The sequence below is a fragment of the Lactuca virosa genome, chromosome 3 (genome assembly GCF_052849685.1).
Source record: "Lactuca virosa cultivar CGN04683 chromosome 3, Lactuca_virosa_CGN04683_v6, whole genome shotgun sequence".
NCBI classification, from domain to species: domain Eukaryota; kingdom Viridiplantae; phylum Streptophyta; class Magnoliopsida; order Asterales; family Asteraceae; genus Lactuca; species Lactuca virosa.
In genome coordinates this window covers 399,309,324-399,324,937 of record NC_136428.1, presented here as the reverse complement: position 1 = coordinate 399,324,937, position 15,614 = coordinate 399,309,324, and the positions used below count along the sequence as shown (strand labels likewise).

The window sequence follows — 15,614 nt, the reverse complement described above, 5'->3', positions numbered from 1 at the left end:
AGGTAGTCAGGGAAGCTTCGCAACCAATGCCCCTTCTCTTTACAATAAAAACATATAGACTCTTTGGGAATGGTACACGAGACTATCACAGTCTTAGCCTTTCCCTTTACCTTTTGGTCAACCGGGTTGACTAAGGCCGATCCCTTTCCATTGGGAAGAGAAAGCTTTTCCGGACTTCCAATGTTACCATTGTCAATGTCCGTGGAAGTTTGAGAAGTAGATCTTCCACCCAATTTTACTTTTCCAGTGCGCCAAAGCATTTCTGAATCAGCAGCAACAGGCAAATAAGTAAGATCAATAAGGGTCATGTCGTGGTCTGTCACATAGTAGTTCTTAATGAATTCACTATACGACTCAGGAAGTGATTGAAGAACCCAGTCAACAGCTAACTTCCTTGAGACTTCGACACCCAACACTCTTAGCCTGTCGATATGTGACTTCATCTCTAAAATGTGAGAACACACATGCCTTCCATCTTCATGTTTCATTGCAAGTAGGGCTTGAGTGACCTTGAATTTTTCAAGTCTTTGAGCTTGTGGGTCAGGGAGAATAATTGGAGGAGGTGGAGGAAGAGAAGTATGATTTCCATGATCCAATCGCGGGACATCATCTTCATTAGAAAAGCTTGTTACAAGGGATTTGGGAAGACCATAATTGTCTGAACCAGACATCTACAATGGGAGAAATTCAAGTTAGTTGATTTAAGTCCTTAATACAACACCCAATATGAAATATTAAGGCTAGGACCCAACACAATATTTTATAACTTTGAAGAGGGATGTCGTAATCCAAGCTATAAAATATTTGAAGGTAGGCGAATGATGATTCACCAATTTCCACCATGAAAAACGAAATGGGAATTAGGTTTTAATTGGATTGAAACTCCTAGATCTTTTGAGATTTATTGAACTTTTCAATGGCATGTTTAAATCTCGATTGTGCCCTCTCAAGTTTCTGACTGTGATGCCGAGGATTACAAACAAGGTGTGAATAACCATGCAAATTAACTTGGTACACTTAATTTTATCACCTAATCGATGTGTCGGTTACCCACACGCGCTCCACCAATCTATGATAACCATTAATTCACCCTTTGCCACTCTTACTAGTCAATGTTAGTGTGCCGGTTACCCACACACGCTCTACCAACGACTTGGTAAGGTACAAAGTGCAATTTCATGGGTTAGCACCATATTCACATTTTCCTAAGTAACTAAGATTGGGAATGTATAAGTGTTTAGTTACTTAGTATTTATCATTATACTTTTAATGAAGGTAGAATTATAGTCCTTGTATTACCCGTTCGGCCAACGACCCTCCACCAGTCAAGGAAGCGGTGGGTTAGAGTGGACACCCATTAAGCTTCCATTTTATAGGCAACAACCTTATACCACTGATGGGTTTTGAGCATTCTAACACTCCTATGGTGTACATGCAACCCTATAAACGTTGGATATATGTTTTCTCTAATATTCATGCACATTTGATTTTTCCAAGGTTCTCATTCTAACTAGCATGGTATGGGGTACTTGTAATATAAAAACTAGTAGAATGACATACCTTTCTTGTAGTTTGGATTCCTTAAGACCTTGTGAGCCTAGCAGCCCAAATGTGATGCCTTAAATGTTTCACACAACACCACAACTCTTGGAATAACTTGAGAGAAGAACACCTTCACTCAAAACTGGCTAGCCCTCCTTGTTCCTGTCTTAGTGCCCGATTTTGCTTACCATGAGGTTCTTTATATAGTGTGTCACATGTAGGGTTACACCATGTAAACCCTAATGTGCATGGCTTTTTATTTCCCCCATGATCCATGGGTTTTAACCTCCATTGAGCATCCATGGAGCACCCAATGGGTCCTAGCCCACTCTAGTGAATCATGACCCATAAGCCCAGTACATAAGAATGAATGATTTACAAATCAATCCCCATATATTTAATTAGTCTCTTTTTGATCACAAAATTAATTCCAAATTAATTCTTGATCAATACTAATTAAATAATACGATTTCATATTAATATATTAGAATTTATAATATACTAAGAAACCATAAGTGTCCTTATTCTCATTTTGTATATCCAATTGTTATGATGCCATGCTACCCAAATGGACCATGCCAAATCGGGTCAAGTACATACTAAATATAGTTATGGACTTAGACACCTTATCCAACAGATAATTCTCTGGCTGCTGGCTGATAAGTCCCCGAACTGTCAATCGCCAAAACAAACCCAATTAACCATTTGGTTTTAAATGCATAATCATAAATACACACTTGGGGTAAAAGGACCATTTACCCCTAACATAGCTTGGTCCAAGACCAAGGCCCAACTCATACTCTTAAGGCCCAAAAGTCAAATAATCAACAAAGTCCCAACAATGGTCTTACCTCATGGCCCAACCATGTAGAAGGTCCAAGCTTCTACATGGTCTTACCTCATGGCCCAACCATTTATTCCAGTCCAAAGACTTGGCAGTCCAATGGTCCAATGTCTCATAATCATCAAGGCTCAGTTATGGCCCATGTATGGCCCAATTTTCCAAATCGGGCCCAAGACATTCCAATGGGCCTTATCCTAAAGCCAAATCCAGATATTCTAGTCCATATACTTGTTCTTGGATGGCCCATCAATAACCCAATCACCAAAGCCCAACAGGAAGGCCCAACTCAAGGCCCAACCAAATTTAGGGTTTTCACATGAAATGACAACTAGGGTTAAGTGTTCTCACTTAACCCATTAAGGACTTAATCCATTAAGTCAATAACTCCACTAGACCAATCATACCATGTGGTCGGGCATAAGCCATAGATTCAATCCAATGGTCCAAAATGCGGGTCCCAGCAAGTCCAAACTAAAATTTCCAAGATTTGGGATTTCTAAACCCTAATTAGGGTTTCCAACCCAATTTCAAACCAACTAAATCCAAGATTAAGCTATTGGGCCGATTAGGGTTTCACTATTTCGAGCACCACCCACTGCATCCTCGGGCAGTGGTGGTCGACGGCGGCACACGGCGGCAGCCACCACCTCTTGGCGGTGGCGGTGGATTTTCCATCTACTTTCAACCGAGAATTATCCAACCAACGACACACTATTACAATACATGCGTTTCCAAAATTTCACACACACAAACACACAACCACCTCCCACGGTGGCTGGTGGTGGCACGAGGAGGCTATATGCCGGCAGCCACCATGGTTGGCTGCCATGGTGGTTGTCTGCGATTTACGGCCATCTATGCATACACACTCGACTGTAGATGCACTCCCTCGCTACTCTAAGTTGAGTACGCACCAAACACACGCAGTGACACACACGACGCGGCCATCCTTGTAGTGGCAGATGGCATACGAGGGACTCAACGATAGGGGAAGCTGTCCGGAGCAACGACGACGACGGGACTCGGGGAAATGGCGGAAGAAGCGAAGGGAGTACATTACCGGGGGAAGGAGATGCAACAGCGACCACGAACTCGCCGATCTTCGCAGTCACCGGCGACGATAGTGTGCAAGGTTTGGCTCCGGGCCTCCGGCTTCATCGGCAGTGGGCGTCTCAGTAGGGTGCTCGGTTGTTCTGGGAGTCACCGGCAGCGGCTGTGGCGGTCGATCTTGGCTAAGCGGCGGCAACTGAAGGAGTTGGCGGCTGGAGGATATATTTTAGGGTTAGGGTTTGGTGGTGCTCCCATAACACGGGAGGGCAATGGTCTTAACTCCAGTCCCATATTACAAATTTCACCAATTATTCATATTCAGTCCCTCCTTCTCAAATCTTCTTCAACTTAAATCCAAAACTTACCAAACAGCCCCTGCCCTCATAAATCTTTACAAACTGAATCCGAAATTTACCCTTTAGCCTTTGCTTCTCAAAATCTATTCAACACAAGTCCAAATGATACCATTTAAACCATAAATTCCCGAATTTATAACATTTTACTTGTAACAACGTAATTTTTCAAACCAAATTTTCATTTTTAAATCATATAAAACTCATATATTATATATCACAAAAATTGTAATTATCTCAAGTCAACATAAATCCATAACAAAAGTCAAATCCCAGAATCCCCGATGTAATCTCGAACAGATGTGTACAATCATGTCGGTGCCTTCCCGCGATCCTCTGCGGTACCTGAAACACATAACACAAACACGCTAAGCACGAAGCTTAGTGAGTTCCCCAAAATGCCACATACAACAATTAGCCACTCGAGGCTATAAGTCTATTTGACCCTTTGGTCAGTGTCTCAGTGGGACCCTCCAGTCCTATAACTCTGGTGGACCCTCTGGTCCTAACTCTGTGGACCCTCTGGTCCTAACCCTGTGGACCCTCTATTCCTAACTCTATAAACTCTGAATAATACATAGCAATAATCACATAGAAATAATGCAATATATCACAGTACACAACTAACATATAAGATACTCTATCACATAACTCTGGTTACCACTCTAGGCATGTATAGTGAGAAGACTCACCTTGGAGTGAGCAAGCTAATACACCTCGTACACGAATCACCGATCTAGCCTCCGCCTAATACATGCGATGATTATCTCTAATTAGACCATAACACTAATAAAATCATTCTAACCCCTCTCTAACTCTTGGTAAGGGCAAAAGACCCATCTACCCTTCCATGGTCCTCATTGCTCATATTTGGTCAAAGATCCAAAAGTCAACAGAAGTCGGACTTGAGTCAACAGTCCATGTTGACTCAACTCGTCTAGTGCACCGGGAAGACTCGTCGAGTTCCCTGGTTCCCTCAGGGACCTTATGAAGACCAACTCTACACGTCGAGTAGGCCCGCCTACTCGTCGAGTCACAGCGTGCTCAGACTTATCGGGACAAACCCCAAGCAAATCGTCGAGTCAGCTCATGGACTCGGCGAGTTCATCCAGTCTATATTCCCATTCAGACGTTTTAGGGCAGATCTATCACTCCAAACTCTAGATCTAGGCTCTCTAGGCTCGAATGTTACGTAAAGCTTCGATCTTTACGTTCATGCATGGCATATTTGCTCCAATATGCCATTACAAGCTCCAAAGAAGGTTGAAAGCACATGAGCTTGCCTCTAGCTCAATAAAGCTTGACTCTTTGGGCTCTCAAGGCCTCCTATAGTCTAGATCTGAGGTCCTAACCTCAAACCATGCTCAAATAACTCAAGGATACAAGATGATTGGAAGAAAACCCTAAAAGCTCCCAAAAATGGGATCTAACAAACAAGAGGTCAAGATGAGAGCTTTATACCTCTGAATAGCAGCTAATGACAGAAGAATGAAAGATCCACAACCTCCTCTTGATTAGATTCACCAACTCTTCCAATCTTTCCTCTAAAAAGCTCAAGAATGCTCAAGATGGCCTCTCTCTCTCTACGCACGAAAAGGGCAGGTTAGGGTTTCTCTTTGGGGAAGGTGGCCGCAAAGGAGGCTATAAGTGCCTTTAAATAGGTCTCAAACCCGGGGATCTAGGGTTTCCATTCCCAGCGCCTACTCGGCGAGTCTACTCCCGGACTCGTCGAGTAGATCATTAAATCCACGTGGCCATCCCGTCTCTACTCGGCGAGTTATAGCACCAACTCGTCGAGTAGGTCAATGATCCTCAAAAATAAATACTTAAAATAGTATACCTGGGAATCCGGATGTTACATTACTCCCAAGGCTGACATTATTAACTATTATTGATTTAGGGCCTCAATAAAATAATTTAAATTATACTTCTCATCCCGGGGTTTATTTATTTATTTATTTATTTATTTTATTTAATCTTATTTATTTAAATTCCAAAATAGAATTTTACAATTCTCCTCCACTTAAATTAGATTTCGTCCTCGAAATCATTCGTTACCATTCCCTATACGACCACAACCCCCAGTATACCCTAGTCTTCCCGAGGTAATCGGTACCCACCCTCGCAGGGTTCTAAAACCTGAAGATGAATGAATTCCTTGCAACATGATCACATTTACTCAATCTGAAATCTGAAATTTCGAGATGGTCTGACTCCCTGACAGACCGTCCATAGTGAATTATTGGCGAACCCATTGCACTTATCTCCCACCGGCTACTCAACTTCTGATAACCTGAGGTTCCCACTAGAAAATTGAATCACTGACCAAATTTCCCTGCAGTACACTTATACTTGACAGAAGGATCAGATAATCCATCGAGTAGGAAACTCGTCCCTGCAACGGTTAGACTCAGATGAGAGCTGCGCAACAGGACCAAATCATCTACTCTGAGAATATCTAAACTCATCTGCAAGTGACCTGAGATCTCCTCTGAATAACAAGCGACTCCACACTCGAGTTCCAAATCATTAATAACGCCTTGACTTATCTTGATGTCCTATACCAACTGAACCATTCCAAATCACAACACAAGAGCTTGATCTGTCGTCAAAATTGAATCCATTCATTACCCTGGAATTCTTCTATCGATGCCCTCAGCACATAGATACCCCGATCCTCAACCCACGGGAAGAAAATCCTGCACAAAACACTCGCGTTCCTGACTCGTGATCTTACCCAAGAATCTAACCCAATACTTAATTTGTAAACCGTGATCCATAGAACTACACTCACATTTTACCTAAGACCTTCTGATAGTGCCACTCCTTGCTGGACCGAGATATAAAAGTTCCCAAACCAACACTGAGACTACCAATCTCGTACCTAGTCCCACCACCAGGTTTCCAAGAGTCCAAATAACAAAGCTATCTAGCCTATAAACCCTTTTGCGTTACACACACTGACCACTCAATGAATCCTGAAACCCAGAATCCAATACCATGACCCAACGGTCTCTACTAGGTCCCACTAGCGTTACTATAAACAAACGGGTCTTGCCGATGGGTCCCACCCAAACTATACCACGAAGCGGCCTTGCCCATGGGTTCCACCCATCTAGGGTTACACAGGACCAGCTCCACCTCGGACCCCAATGGTCCTCAACCCATAACGAAGAAGTACTCCGTGACAATCCTGACTACCGTCCCCAAGGCACAAATTGATTCCCCTTTACGCTTATATCCAATACCAATGATAGTCTACCTCGAACAGATAAATGTTATGATCCACCGCAGTCTCCCAACACTCTTAACCAATCATGATTACTGTTGGGTTATGAGCATAACATCAATCCTATGGTGTTCATGCAACCTTAATTGCTTTGATCTAGGTTTTCTAATTTGAACATACAACATTTAATACCAAAGAAATAAACCCTAATCTAGCATGCTTATTTCAAAATAGACATAATAAACAAGTTAGAATGATTACCTCAACTTGTTTTGTAGTAATAACAAGAACTCCTTGACCTTTTAAAGCTTAGTGCCTCAAATGTTGCACCACTAATGGAATCACAAACACCCAATGCAACAAGACGACTTAGGAGAGGGGAGGAAATCGGCTAGGGTTCCTTCTCAAACACATAGACCGATTTCCATATACTTAGGGATCTATTTATAGTTGAGGCTATTAGGGTTTTATGGTGGAAACCCTAATTTCCTTGCTTTGGGCTTAAGCAATCCATGGAGCCCATCTAGAAGGCCCTTGGACGAAATCTTCTTGGACTCTCCATAGATTTCGTCCAATCCCTTTCTATTAGGAATCCATAGCCCAACTAGCAACTATCAGATAATTGCAATATCAGTCCTCTTTATTTAATCAGTCTCTTTTGACCATCAAATTAATTTTCGATCAATACTAATTAAATAATATGATTTCCAAATAATATATTAATCTTGTAATATATTAATAAATCCATTTTGAGTATGAATTTATTCTTCATATAATAAATTCTACTATCTCTCCTCTTGTCATCCTATCAAGTTGCATGAGTGAAGGCAACCCAAAAGGACCATGCTCATAACCGGGTCAAGTACATACGAAAATAGTTATGGGCTTAGGCACCAAATCCAACAGTCTCCCACTTGGATAAGTCTAATAACTATTTTGCAAGTACGACTTTAGAACTTGATTAGCAAACGTAGCTTTCAAAAGTCGCTGTCGAACATTGATCTTACCAGTAATGTGTCCTTTAGATAAGGGATCATATATTCCTCAATTCTAGATATCGTATGAACTGAGACATGGATTTTAATCATACTCTCTGTTCATGTGTTGTTTCCCGATTTCCACTTTATGACGACTGACAACATACTACAATTGAACACATCAACTTAGTTCAGGCTTGGCCAAGCGCTTAGGGTGTCATTACTAAATCATCGAGGGGCCCACGGATATCACTGTTATCCCTCTTAGGGTAAAAGGAATGGATAAACTTCGACTCAAATGCTCGCTTGTACCTACTCATCAAATCACACACAACAATATGTTTTATAACACCAAGTTATTGGTGCGTTTACATATTATCAATGTACAACCGACTTGTAAATTACAACTCACATGTCTCGGTTTCAAGAATATAAGATATTATCGTCTCACTAATCACTCGTGCTAAAATCCATGAAGTGATTCAAGTGAGTGTGGGTTTAATCCAATACTCAAATCTTATTTCAGGAGCACTCATGAACACTGTAGCAGACCTTTGTTATGTATAAAACGCTTTAGACAATCTATAGTCAGATTCATGACAGTCTTACCTCATTACCTACTTCCAAAGTATGATCGACTGTGGATGGTTTGAATAATCTTATTATTCGGGAAGTCAAAACATGCGAAGTGAAACACAAGAATAATCAAATCCAATATGGCCTCAAAACTTTTGAGTATAAATAAAACACCTTTTATTTAATCACCATATTGATTACACATTATTCATTGTATAATGTTTCGGATAATCAACTTGATACTCGAATTATAACAATAGTCATCCAATGCTCCAAGCATGCACACTATGTTTACCTATGGTCCTTACTTTGTGAAATAGATCAATTGAACACATTTCCAACAATACTCATTTCACAACTCCTAATCCTTAACATAAGTGTAAGAATACCAAATTCTTGCCACTATTAGAATATGTTAGATTCTAACATTTTATGCAACGATCCTTTCGTAATGTCACAGCACCAAAGCCACCAAGACTTTGCCAATGATATTACAAAGTTCTCTATTGGAAATTGTTACAAGGAAATTCCATAGATATGAAGTCTCACATTCAAAGTACATTCCTTTGAACATCCTTCTTGCAAAGAAGTTTCTAATCTAGACATAGATTCTTGATATCCAACTCCCATTATGGAAACATTTCCATATTTTCCATATGACAACTCATTCTAAATAGAGTCCTATCTATTCATAATAATGTCAATATAGTCCATCCATTACTATACTTCCAACTGCCCACAAGGACCAACCCTTAGCGAACATTAGATTGTCCTCGATAGTTGTTTAATTATTTTAGTCATTTCTGGTTCTAGTCTTTTTCCCTCTTAATTCCCTAGGCATTTGGAAAGTTTAGAACGGTCGAATATTACAACATATGCAAACGTGATACTTTACCAGTTTCTTGCTATAATATTGTCATATATATAGAATTCCCTTATGTTGAGTCTTTTCAACATAACATCCATATATATATTTTGACTAAATCTGATTAAAATTTCTCGATCTAAGTTTTTAGATTTGAAATGAAGTATAATATTCTCTCCGTTAGTTATAGCAAAACAACCTTTCAACCCCTGCGACTTTGCAAAGTGAAACTTTTGTTTTCTATAATTAATATTGTTAACTTGCAACATAATAATCATGCTCCCACTAACATGATAATTATTAATTTATTAGCATAACACTTATGCTCCTACTAGCTTTGACATGTACTCAGAAAACAGCTGGACTTCTAGAAATAAATACTTATTGATTTCCTTACCAAAGTTCATATTTCTGAGACGAGATGCTTCGATAAGACTTTATATTAGCCTCACAAAATCATACACCTTTCCTTAGATAGCTCACATGTGTGTCTAAACAATTTCAGAACTTACAACAATAAGTCTTAATTGTTCAAACTAATTGCCAAATCTCACAATTCGAACTATGAAGAGGGATGTTGTAATCATAATCGAATTTGAGAATGCAATTTACACAATCTCTATCTCCTTAAAATCTTCCTAGTGAAAGCGTTTCCTCAAAATCATTTTCATGAAGCGGAGAGAAACCTTATCACTTAGATTTTATGGTGTATGTGTTCCTATCCATGTAAATCTGTCATAACCATAATCACAAGACAAGGTTAGTGACAAATCCAAACTCATATGGATTGAACTTGTTCAATATTAATTTCTTGCCACTTGGCAGCACAAGCGCCTACCATTGCTTCCAAGTTGTTATGCAAACAACTGAGAACTCGTAAAACTCACATGTATAGTCAACTTTACTGGAATGGGCACAGAAACAAGAATATGTCAACACGATAGGTTACAAACCTCAAGTCGTGTGCTAGTGTTTAACAATAGGTTTACTCTTGATTAGTTCTTGAAACATTCAAGATCTTTAAGACTCCCACTGACCTCTTAACATATAAGACTCTCTTGTCAAGAACCATTCTGTCACACCCCAAAACCGAGAACGGCGGAATACGTTCTGGGGTGGAGGACGTCATGTACAATATCATAACAATGCATAATAGTAAAGAAAAGCAACAACATCCATTGCATTAATATAATAATTGTAATACAAGCGTGCTCTGTATAGTTTGTTAGACACCAAAAGTATAATCAAAATAAATAGGAGTCTGGTATATGCTCCATCTTCTCAAAAGCTGCATCTGTACCTGTCTACTGATGACCTGAGAATACAAGTTATTTTGAAAGCGAGTATCAGCATAAAGCTGGTGAGTTCATAAGTATTTAGTGTCATTGCTTGTATAAAAATGTTTACAACAAGGTGGTATAATAACTGGTTTCAATGTTTGAAAATAGAATACCCCCTAGAAAACCCTATGTTTTCCAGTAAAAAGTAGCCTTCTACCAAGACTCAATTGTTTGTATATTTGTTCTTTCATAAATGTGGAGATTTTCTCAGTGAAACTATTATTATAAAAATATAGTTTTTGACCTCATTAATGTAAAGAAATGGGAAAATAATGTTTTACCCTAACAGTGTCACTGCCGGCTGAATGTAATGAAAAATGAAGACTCTAGGTGGTATTAAATGTACAATACACCTCGGGGAGTCTGTTTTGCCTTTAATTCTTAAAGTGTTAATTAAAGGTCAGAATGTGAACTCGTATGTAACCATGCTGATTGACGATAGAATAACTGATGACCCTCCAGGTCACACGTAGTATGGTGACATTTTGTCACCCTTGGGCCTAGTCGGCTCAGACTGTAGCTAGTAGTCGGGATGTGGGAGTGTCTGTCCCGTATAGATCTATACACATAATGCCCGCTCTCCCTCCAGGAGACTCTGGTTACACGGTGATAGCACAATGAAGTGTCGTATCGAGATGTAGTATGTCACATTCTATTTTAGTATATTCTCTCATATATCGTATAATGTACTTTCTGGTATAATGTATAGAGTGTTCTCTTGTATAGTATATATCATTCTCTTTGTATAGTATTTAATATTCTCTTTGTATAGTTTTTAGCATGTATTGACTCATAACTGTGCTGACTCTGGTAGTTGTCATGGCCATAGTAGTAATGAGTAGTAATCCTTAACTATACCTATTATAGTTAAATAGTAATGTTGACTGCATGCCTTTGGTACACAAAGGCACTGAACTAAAATGAAGACTTTTAAATCTAACACAAATATAGATGATATATAACTAAGAATTCAACGACAGTCGGACAAATAATAAAATGCCCTAAGCCCACAATCAAACAAGAACAGGAAGTAAGGTGAGCTATTAGTCCTAAGTCCTTCAAGTCTTACTTATATATATATATATATATATATATATGTATATATATATATATATATATATATATATATATATATATATATATATATATATTGGTGTAGATATAGTTTGGGAATAACAGAAGTTTAAAATAGTTTGGAAATAGTTTTATAACAATTTAATATGAAAATGAGTTTGATAAACATTTGAAGCAGTTTTGTTGGCAAAGCAGTTGAAAATATAGAAAATCCTTTTGGTTGCAAGTTATAAATCACATGTGATTGATACTATAACTTGTTTGATTCAAAAAGCATTTAAAAACATTTAAAAGGTTAATTAAGGGGTATGAACTCACCTGCAGTGAGTAGTTTGGATGGGAGTGTCGGGTAGGATGCTAGGTGTCAAGTGAGGACTTGAACACACAAACGGATCCTATGCAATATGTAGTGATACATAAATGTATCTAATTGGTTAATTAATCACTAATTAAGTAAGTAAAGACACTTTAATGCATGAAAACACTTTGCTTCAAGTGCTAGGAGTGCTAAGGGTTGCTTCTAAGGAGTGTATGGCCTCACTATGGAGTTTACACTTCAAATGGTCACCCTATATGAGTTTACGGTTGATGGACCATTCCCCCCATGAGTTTACGGCCGTAAACTCATGGGAATGGTGCATTTGGGTGTTTCAAGGTCTCATGTTTCACAAAGAAGTGTCCTAGGGTTGAATCAAAGGCTTAAGAAGTGGTTAGGGCTCGAAATGGCGCTCCTTTGGAGTTTGCGGTCCTTGGACCACTCCTTGGGAGTTTACGGTCGTAAACCATAGAGTTTACGACCGTAAACTCTTGGCCACTTCATCCTTTTCGTGTTTTGTGGTTCCTAGTTCATGCATTCAAGTTTCTAGCCTCTTGTCCAAGCATTAGATGGTGTTTAGGGGCATCAAAACACCACCTTGTAGAGTTTACGGCCTAAGGACCATATCCTTATGTGTTTACGGCCGTAAACTCTTATGGGAACATGTTTTGATTGTTGTTTAAGGTCTTAAACACTTCTAGGAAGGATCAAGGCTAACATCCAAGGCTTAGGAAGGGACTAAGGTCCATTTATCCTCATTTAGAGGAGTTTACGGCCCAAGAACATCCCTTGGCCGTAAACTCCATTGATCATGTGATTCTAGATGATTTTCAAGTGTAAACGAGTTCCTATTAAGCACACAAGAAGCTAGGGCAAGTGTACTTACAAGTTAGAAGCTTGATTGGGTGTTTAAGGTCCAAGAACACTAGTGTGTGTTCTTGGTGTTCTTGGTGTTTTGAAGAACACTTGAAGATCTAGATGAAAAGCAAGAACGAATGGATGAAATGATGTATTACTACTAGATGTTAGGTTATAACCACAAATCAAGTCGAGAAATACTTACGTTTTCGGAAGATCGGGTGAAGAACGGGATGATAGTTGAGAGAGAATGGGGAGTAAACTTGAGGTTGGAAGTTAGAGAATGAAAGAATGGAGAGTAAACTCATGCTTTATGCATGAGTTTGCGGCCCTAAGGGAGTTTACGGCCCAAACTCCACAAGTTTGGCCGTGAACTCCTTATTAAGGTGTTACGTGTGTGTTTGCTACTCCGAGACCCGAGAGAATACTTCCTTTTATCCGTTCGTTTCAAGAATAATTATTAAAAATAATCAGACGGTCTTTAATCCGGCTAATTATGTACTGAAATGTTTTTGACTAAAATTTGACGTGTTTGACTGTAGAAATTATACAAATGAAAATTTCGGGTTGTCACACATTCCTTGACAAACAAATATTCAAGTGTTAGTGCCGGTTCTTGTCAAGACAAACACTTCACACAATCGATCCTGGTTAGTCTTTGTCTTGTCCAAGAGATCATAACTTAAAATTTTCAAATGTGCAGAAATAAGAAGACATTTTCTACTCCACATTTGATGAGTCTTATAAACCTTCTTAAGATGACGTCACTCAAGTCACAATCTTGGAGTACGACTCTAAGACATGATTTTGGAACGAAGTATGATTCACCTTTTGATTAAACCATTTCAACAACTTCTGATTCCTCTTCTTAGCCATACTAGTGCACTAAGGTGTCCATAGAGGATCAGTTGTGACACGGTTTCAAAATCACTAAGTTAATCATAAAACACGATACTTAAGTACTCTCCCTTCTTTTCAGATTGGAGAAATTTTTATCTTTCTGCCTAATTGATTCTTCTTATTCGTTCTGCTATACATTGAAACCTTTTCAATGATTCAGAATTACACTTAATCTTGTAAGCATAACCATATTTGCCAAACTTTTAGCAAATCATGACGAATATTCTTATTGTTCTTTGTGGCAGACTTGACCTAGTGCACAATAATGAGTACTAGATCTCCTAGTCCTTCACTTGACTCACATACTTATGTGAACAAGGAATTAGTCTTAATTTCCCAATACGAAGGTTCTCACTCATCATACAATACCAGTTCCATGATTCCAAGTTTCTGTCCAATTGAAACTTGGGTGATGAGAATCATTCTTATTTGGAAATTTCTGACACTACCACAAATAACAAAACTAAGGTTGTGTTTTTTTTAAATCCTCTTCTAACCTCTTAGTGTTGCGCGGCGCAGCACACGCGTAGCACTTTTAAGTTCACAGCAGTTTGATTTTCAGAAGGCTTCGGGCTCAAAAACCTCTTCCCATCCTCTTCCCCACGCAGCACTGGGATTGCCTCTTCGCACCACTTTTTAAATCCTCTTCTAACTTCTTCGTTCTCCCTTCGTTCTCCCTTGTCATCGACGCTGTTGAAGACCGGAAGAAACCCGAGCGCCGCTCACCGCTGCCGCTCGGCACTCGCTGCTGCTGCTCGCCGCTCACTGCTGTTGCTGCCCGCCGGTTGCTGCTGCTGCTCGCCGCTCGCTGGTTTCGCTGCCCAATCCACCGTCTGCCATCGTCTTCAACATCAACATCAACAGGTTAGCTTTTTTTCCTGATTTCTTTTTTGAGTACCTAAATATGAAGAAAAAGATGATAATCTCATGATATTTCTGAAACTTTGAAACTGTGAAATAAGATTGAAGCTGTGAAATAAAATTGAAGAGAGAAGCTGTGAAATAAGCTTTGAAACTGTGAAATAACTTTGAAACTTTGAAACTTTGTTATTCTGATTTCTTATTTGAGTGCCTAAAGATAATCTCATGAATTTTCTGATTTCTTATTCACTGGTAATTTATTCATTTTTCTGAAACTTTGAAACTGTGAAATAAGATTGAAGAAAAAGATGATAATATCATGATTTTAATGGTTTCATAAGGGCATAATTGGCTGTTTTTCAGCAGATCCACCATGATCTATAACAGAGAAGTTTGTGTTTTGTTATAATTCTAGCAGTTAGAGATATTAGAGCCATAAATTGAGTTAAAATTCAGCTTTAGTGCTTTGTTATAATTCTAGGAGTTTGTGTTTTGTTCTTTAAAAAGATTTTCTGCTCAAATTTATGTTTAGGTTCATGAATTTTTGTGTTGAATTGTTATGAATGTTGCGTAAAATCATAATCCTTGCTGAAATCATATACTTATATGCTGAAATCATAAACTCATATGCAAGTTTATATGCTGAAATCATTAACTGAAATGGTTTTTTTTAACTTATTTGTTGAATTGTTATCACTTGTATTTCTTGAATGGAGATCATGTTTATGCTTATTTGCAAGTTTGTGCTTAAATTGTTGAATATGCTAAACTTATTTGTTGATTATGTTGAAATATGATTAATCTTTGTTGCTAAAGTATATATTCTATA

At 38.8% G+C, this 15,614-nt stretch overlaps 1 pseudogene; it reads right to left on the bottom strand.

Annotated features, from left to right (window-relative positions):
- Positions 1-15,012, bottom strand: part of LOC145165007 (pentatricopeptide repeat-containing protein At1g77360, mitochondrial-like) — a 38,032-nt pseudogene extending 23,020 nt beyond the window's left edge.
- Positions 15,013-15,614: the final 602 nt, after the last annotated feature.